This window comes from Cannabis sativa, unplaced genomic scaffold (assembly GCF_029168945.1).
Source record: "Cannabis sativa cultivar Pink pepper isolate KNU-18-1 unplaced genomic scaffold, ASM2916894v1 Contig1, whole genome shotgun sequence".
Taxonomy (NCBI): Eukaryota; Viridiplantae; Streptophyta; class Magnoliopsida; order Rosales; family Cannabaceae; genus Cannabis; species Cannabis sativa.
In genome coordinates, this window is record NW_026870037.1 from 1,005,887 (window position 1) to 1,013,864 (window position 7,978).

Consider the following 7,978-nt stretch of genomic DNA (forward strand, 5'->3'; position numbering starts at 1 on the left):
GGTTTTTAACTATTTTTTCAAACCAATCCGCACATGCGATTTTTCCAATTTTTCCAACCGCACCCGCACAGCGATACTAAAAAACTGCAAAAACCGCACCGCAAAAAATAGTGCGGTGCGGTGCGGTTTCTGCGGTTTATGCGGTTTCTCAACAGATACAAAAACGAATTCTGATCTCTCATTTCATTTGATTTAATTTTTTTTATAAAACCCTTCACTTCATATTTCATGATTACAGTATGTAATGCATTATGCATATATAAAAATTGATTTCTTTTTCTTCTTTATAGAAAACTAAATTAATTCACGTTTATTTTTTCAATTAACAATAGTAAAATAAAATTGTCAATTTTATGAAGAAAAAAAATTGTCTAAACAAGAAAACCAAAAAAATTGAAATAATTCATATTGTACCTAAAGTTTTTATTTTTAGTAAGTTATTTGATCTTGATATTCAGTTAAAAAATAAGAAAGAAATGAAAAAATAGTAGTAGTAATGTTTACATTTTTAATGATCAAATGTGTTTTGATTGTTTCTCACCTTGAGAAAATTACTTCAAAACTTGTATAGGATTAGTGAAGGGTTATGGGTTTTGCCTTAAGATTTATGGGATTGGGTTGGACTCATATGTATGGGCTTAACTAAATAAATATTAAATTTAAAATTTTAAAACATGCGGTGCGGTGCGGTTTTAACCGCAGTTTTAATAATTCAAAACCGCAAACCGCACCGCACCGCGCGGTTTAGGTAAAATTCAAACTGCTACCGCACCGCAAAGAATTTCAAACCACGTTTTTTTTTGCGGTGCGGGCGGTTTAAGCGGTTTGAGCGGTTTGATGAACACCCCTATATTTTAGTAAACTAATATAATTACGAAAATGAGCGCTCTATCATTTATCACGTTAAGCTAAGCTCTAATGAAACCATTGTTTCACTTCTAATAGTTATAGAAGTTATAGATTCTATATCTATGACTAGTGTCAAGGGCTCACTTTTTCAAGTAGCGGAACACATGTGCGATACCTTGACTTCTCTAAGCCAAGATCAACCTTCCAACTATCCGAGTAACAATGGGCTCATTTTTTGCGTTGAATAACTCCCGCCGAGTCATGCTCACAAGCACCCATGAGTGCATCCATACATTGAGACTCTCTAGCCAAGATACTCGCGTTGTCCATAAGTTCTCACTATTATAAGGCAAATTCCAACATCGTCACTCACCTAGTCACTCGTGACCAAGGTAGCATGGGTGGCAAGATGCAACACTATGCTAACGTGTCGACGCTTCTAATCATGCCGCATTCGATATTATCCGAATAGTCTCCCTCATCGCCCAAGGACTCCCATACGTCCATGGTCCAATGCTCAAGGCACCATGCCTCTACGCATGTTGGCAGGCCCTCGAGACAAGCCACCAAATTAGTAGCATACGTTAGACCTCTGTCTCTTCCCAACATGGTGCATCCGTCCCATGCGCGTATGTAAGCCAACCCACGAATGACTACCTGTGTCATCTCGTGTTGAGACTCATGGCCAAGGTGCACCGCAACGTCTCTTGGAGGTTTAGGCCATGTTCCATTCAAGCAACATACCAGTAAGCTAATGGAAATGTACCCTCTAACCTCTAGCAGCATTCTTAGATGCACTACCGGGTTAGCCCGATAATCAAAGAGTATTCCAACTCATGGAGACATATGAGTATATAATGTGCTTCATGTCTCCATGCTAAGAAAATATATATCAAACTCGACCCATATTCTGAGTTGTGACGATGTTAAACTTCAGATAAATTTATTATATGGGAAAAATATCTTGACCAGGTTTTGGACTAGAAAGAGGAGGTACTATGAAATGAGACAGTTCCACTAGTTAAGAAAGTGCTGCAGAAAAAAAATATAGCAAGATAGAAAGAGCAATTTGAGAGTTAAAATGATAAATAAAAGGTAATTTCTCGAATTATTTAAATAAATTTCGAGGATGATATTTCTATAAGGAGGGAATGGTTATAATATCCCAATAAGCCTAATGGTAAATAATTAGGATTTGTATTTATATTATGGATTAATCAGGTAATAAGTAGGATTATGATCCTACTAATTTATTTCAGCATAAAATTTAAATGGAAAATTTGATTTTTTATGCTTACAAATACCTAATATTTTTTCTCTAAACACATAACATGTAATATTTGTGGGATATTACACATTTTACAATATCCCTAAAATACCCCCATTTACATTATCCCCTATCCCATCTCTTCTTCTCTCTTTCTTCATACCCATCGGACCCCAATCGGGGTCCCCATCGGACCCGTCGGACCCAAAAGTTTTTCCAGTACATGCATCGGACCCGTCTGACCCAAAAACTAAATTTTTTTGCACATGCATCGGACCCCCATCGGGGTCCCCATCGGACCCCATCAGGCCATCGTCTTCCCCAAACTGCGATTTCCCCAAATCGCAGATCTGAACCTTGGACATTGTTGGGCACCGTTCGGGTCTCCGTGTTGAAGTGGGTCTCCTTCGTGATGCGGTGATGAGGGTTGGAATGGTGGGTGTGGGTCTTGGTCGTGGTGGTCAGTCGAAGTGGGTTGTGTGGGGGGTTGTGCGATGTGGGTTCGCGAAGGGCGGTGATGAGGATCGGAATGGTGGGTGCGGGTCTCGGTCGGAGTGGTCAATCGGAGTGGGTTGTGTGGGGGTTGTGCGATGTGGGTTCGGGCGAAGGGGAAGAGGCAGAGAGAGTTTGAGGGAAGGAGAGAGAAAGGGTTTGAGTTTTCGAGAGGGGTATTTTTGGGGTTTTGGAAAAGTAGTCATATGTTTTCAATGTTAAAAATTATTAGTTTAGGGAAAAAATTATCCCCTAATGCATGCATAGAAATTCTAATTTCCTATTGATATTGTTTGCATATTGCAATTAATAAATTTGATACCACATACAACACACATCAAATTTTTAGCGTTGTTACTAGGAATTATTGTGTTATTTATTCATATTTATTTTTCTAGTTTACTAACTAGTATCACTTTAAAAATCTCAGGTGTACATTGTCTGCTTCTCGTTCGTCAAGAACTATCACCGATAATCTTTTATTTTCTTACAAAAAGATAAATCAAATTGTCAAATCTGAGTAAAAAAAAAATCATAATACAAAAGCATGTTGAGGAGTTGATATTATTTGTACATTGCAATTAGGTAATTGTTTTGTTATTTTTCTGTTGTTTTATAGTTATCTTTTTGTTGTTTTATAGTTGTTTTAATGTTATTTGTTAAGTTGTTTTAGAGTTATTTTTAATTTTACTGAAACATGGTATTTTTACAATTTTAAAACTTTAACATAATATTTTTAAAAATTTAGTACAGTATAAAAAATATGTAAAAAAAATGTGATAGTAAAAATATAAAAATAACAAAAAAAAATATATATTTTTGTAAAATCTCTTTTTAACATCAATAATAAAAAAAATTAACCACTAAAAATGAAAGAAAAAAATTTCTATACAATTTAACTAAATCAACCGCAAAAAAAAAATCAACATTTACTTCCTTTTTTATTTTTTTAAAATTTTGATATTACCTACCAATCAAAACTCAATTTAAATTTTTAAAATTACCCTTTTAATCTCAATAAGCTTGATCATTATTTCTCTCTCATCATCTGGCCACGAGCATATGCAAGATCCCCTTTCGTTGATTCTGGAAACAATTCTTGCAAATACTGCTTCATCATATATATACATTTATGTTTATGTATAATATTATTGTATACATTATATATATATATAACAAATCTAAAAAAACAGAGACAAAGTTTCAAAATTGAAAAAAAAAAATGCAATAAAGATTTAATAATCAAATGTTGAAAATAAATTTACTAATAGAATACACAATAAAAATAAATATTAGTTTAAATTCAGTCAGAGTTTAATTTAGTCTTTCATTTTTATCAACATAGCTATAAAAAAAATTCATATATATAGGGAAATTTACAAAAATACTGGAATTTGGGTTAACTTTTACAAAAATACTGTCACACGGAAATTTTTTCAAAAATATTGTGTTTTTATAAAACACCAGTAAAACACAAAGCAGAACAACTCAAAATAACAGTAGAACACTAGTAAAACACCAGTAGAACACCAGTGAAAACTTAACACAGTATACTACAGTATGAAACTTATAAAAAAAATACAGTAAAAAAGTAAAAAATACCGCCTGACAGTATTTTTGTAAAAAAATGGCAAAAGTTAGTATACCATGTAAATTTCTCTATATATGATGGGATTGAATTTTCTTAAATTCATAACTGATGAGTGTAAGCATATATATATATATATATATACATACATACATACATTATTCATACATATATATAGTGTGTGAGAGAGAGTAATAATAGGTGATGAGATGAGCATATGTCACTTAAGGTGATGAGGTCAGAGACGGACCCACTCATAATAATGTGGGGGCTATAACAAAAATATTGCCTTTTAAAAAATTAAATATAATTTTTTTTATTTTGATAATTATGGATCAAAATAGTAGAAAAGCCCCCACAAAATTAAATAAATCTAGTAATAGTGATTATAATGTAGGTATAAATATTTTTTTTATGATAAATAAGCCCCCCATAGTAAAAATTCTCGGTCCGTCACTGGATGAGGTTATAGCTCGACTAAATTTTTGTGAGAATTAGCTTAGGATCGTAAGGTTTTATTTATATATATATATATATATATATATATTTTATTTTTTTAGAGTTAAAGTGAGTTTTATTAAGGGAATTAGTTTTATATTTGTTGGGAAACTAGCTTACGATAGTAAAATTTTATTTTTTTTATTATTTTTCAAAAAAAAAAAACTTATTTTTGAATAGTTTAAGTTTAAAAAAAAATCACCCAATAATTTTTCATAAACCAAAAATTTTATTATATAGAATAAATATATTTTTTTTTTTGAAAAAAAAGGACAAAAAAAAAACAGAATTAAAAAGAGGCCAAAAGAGATTACTGTGTGGAAAAGAAAATTCAAACACACGTTTTTAACACGCATTAATAGTCTCGCGCACTAACAACCCACTGCCAAATTAGTAAGAAAATTTAGTTAGAGTGTCATTTTATTATCGTACTTTTTTTTTTTTTCATTTTTTTAGAACTTTTAAAAACAATACGAACAATAAGAGTTTTCACATTGCTGAGCTTATATTAAAATGATGTTCATATAGACACTGATCCTCTTATTAGTAAATTGTCTATTATGAATGTATTCCACAATTCTTCATCTTATTTATTTCAAAGTGTATATGAGTATTATTGATTGTTTATTTAAGTAACTTAGGAACATAATTAGATTTTTTATTCTTAGATAGCTTATATTGAATAAAATGCGAGGCTTAATTGGTTTAAAACTATGCCAATGAGTGTCAAACTTCTCTTACAATAAGATGAGACAGAAACTTTTAAATAATCGGCCCATGACATCTTGCATAACTTATGAGGAAAATTTATGCAATATTTGTTATTAAAGTAGGTTGGAAACTTATAATTTTTAATATAAAGATGTATATATGATCACCTCTATAAGGATTGAATATAGAGTTGAGTTGTTTAGAGAACATCAACAATGCCTTCTTAAATGGAGAACTCAAAGAGGCAGTCTACATGTATCAACCACAAGGTTTTGTTGATCCCCAATTTTCCAACCATGTATGCAAACTTAATAAGGCTATCTATGGTCTAAAGCAGGCTCCAAGGGCGGTTTGATAAACTCAAACAATCATTACAACAATGGGGATTTTCCAACAACAAAGCTGACTCAAGTCTCTTTTTCAGCAACACTAATGGTAAACTTCTGTTAATACTAGTGTATGTGAATGATATATTAATCACTGGCCAAGATCAAAATCAGGTTCAACATGTCATCTCCACACTTCAATCCAAGTTCGCTCTCAAAATCCTAGGTCCAGTAAGCTATTTCCTAGGTTTTGAGGTCATTCGTGATGGCAGCCACGTATACTTAACTCAACATAAGTATACAAAGGATCTGTTAAATTCCACTCAAATGAATGACTCTAAGTCTCAACCAACACCTATGTTCTCCACCACAAAGCTGTCTCAACATACTGGTACTCCTATGAAAAATCCAACTATGTACAGAAGCGTCTTGGGTGCACTTCAATATCTCACAATGACTAGGCCCGACATTGCGTTTGCTGTAAATCGACTGAGTCAATTTCAGCAAGCGCCCACATCAGATCATTAGAGTGCTTGCAAGAGAATCCTGAGATATCTCTCTAGCACACTTCATGAAGGACTCCATTTTTCCCCTGCCAAAACACTTGATCTTCAAGGATTTACTGACGCTGATTGGGCTGGTTGCTACGATGACCGCAAGTCTACATCTGGATATTGCATTTACTTTGGTGGCAACTTGGTGAGCTGGTGTTCGAAGAAACAAACTGTTGTGGCTCGAAGTAGCACTGAATCCGAGTATCGAGCTTTAGCTCTTGCCACCACCGAACTTGTTTGGATTCAATCTTTGCTCAAAGAAGTTGGAATTTCTTTTCAGCACTGCCCTATTCTCTGGTGTGATAATTTGGGGGCTGGCTCTCTTGCCTCAAATCCGGTCTTTCATGCTCGTACAAAACACATTGAAGTGGATCTCCATTTTGTCCGAGACAAGGTTATTACACAAGAATTAGATGTCCGATATGTTGATACATCACACCAGATTGCAGACATTTTTACTAAACCATTGGCTGCCACACCTTTTCTGCATTTTAGGAACAAGTTGACACATGTTTCAGACATGTACAACTTGAGGGGGGATGTTGAAATACAAGACCACAGTTAAAACTGTTTTGCTGTAACAGTTTTGGTTAACCGATTTCTGTTTCTTTTCTTTCTTCTTGTATTTACACCAGTATAAATAAAGCTAAGGCCAATCTAGTTTGATTGAGCAATTCATTTCATTCCAGTTTCTTTCTCTCTTTCCATCTTCTCTCCACTGCTTTCTTCTTCACCAAAACTCTGTAAATAAGAGAGTATCTCACAGAGAGGTCATATATGATATATTGACATTTTATTGGCAACAATTTTTATAACATGAATTGTTTTTAGTGGTACTAAGCTAAGTCGATCGGCCCATTGTTAGGGAATAGGGAATAAGTAGTAGTTATGTTATGCCTAATATGCTTCGGCTCAAAACAAGACCCACAAGTAGTCAATCAATGTCTACTATGGGTATCTTCCATTTCTAAGATAGTAAAAGATCATGTGATTTGGTTGTCACATAGCTATGCAAAGAAAGCATAAATAAATAAATAACAAGTATAGTAAAATTGTGGATATCCTCAAAAGTAAATGATGATTCTCCCTCCTTATTTAGTGTATGTATGTACTTTGGAACTTGTGGCTTAGGTGTAAATGTAAGGCATCTAGTTTTCAGTGAAATGACGTAATCTTCAGTACAGTACTGTACATGTACATTTAAAAACAAAATCACTATTGAAAGAAAAAAAGAAGTACGATTAGGCCACGGTTCCCAGCATGGGATGGGCTGGCAACTATATTAAAGTCTCAACTGAGTGATTTCCAAAACTGTTATTAAGCCGAAAGAGTTGGAGATTAGAAGCATGTTTGATATTCATTCTTATTTTTTGTTTTAAAAAAGTGTTTTTAGAAATGAAAATAAAAATAGTTTTTAAAATTTTCAAAACTGGCTCAAAGTGAATTATTTTTTAAAATAGTAAACAATATTTTGTTATTTTTGAAATTTTTGTTTTTTTGTGATTTTGTTTTCTGAAAAATGTTTTAAAAAATAAAGCCAAACAAACCTAATTGTATTAAAAAAAACTATTTTCTATTTTTAAAAATAATTTTTTTTTTTTGTTATAATGTTAAAGATGCACTAGATTTTTGAATGTGCGCCACCTAATTTTTTTTTCAGCAAAAAAAAAAAGTTAAGATTGATACTCCTATT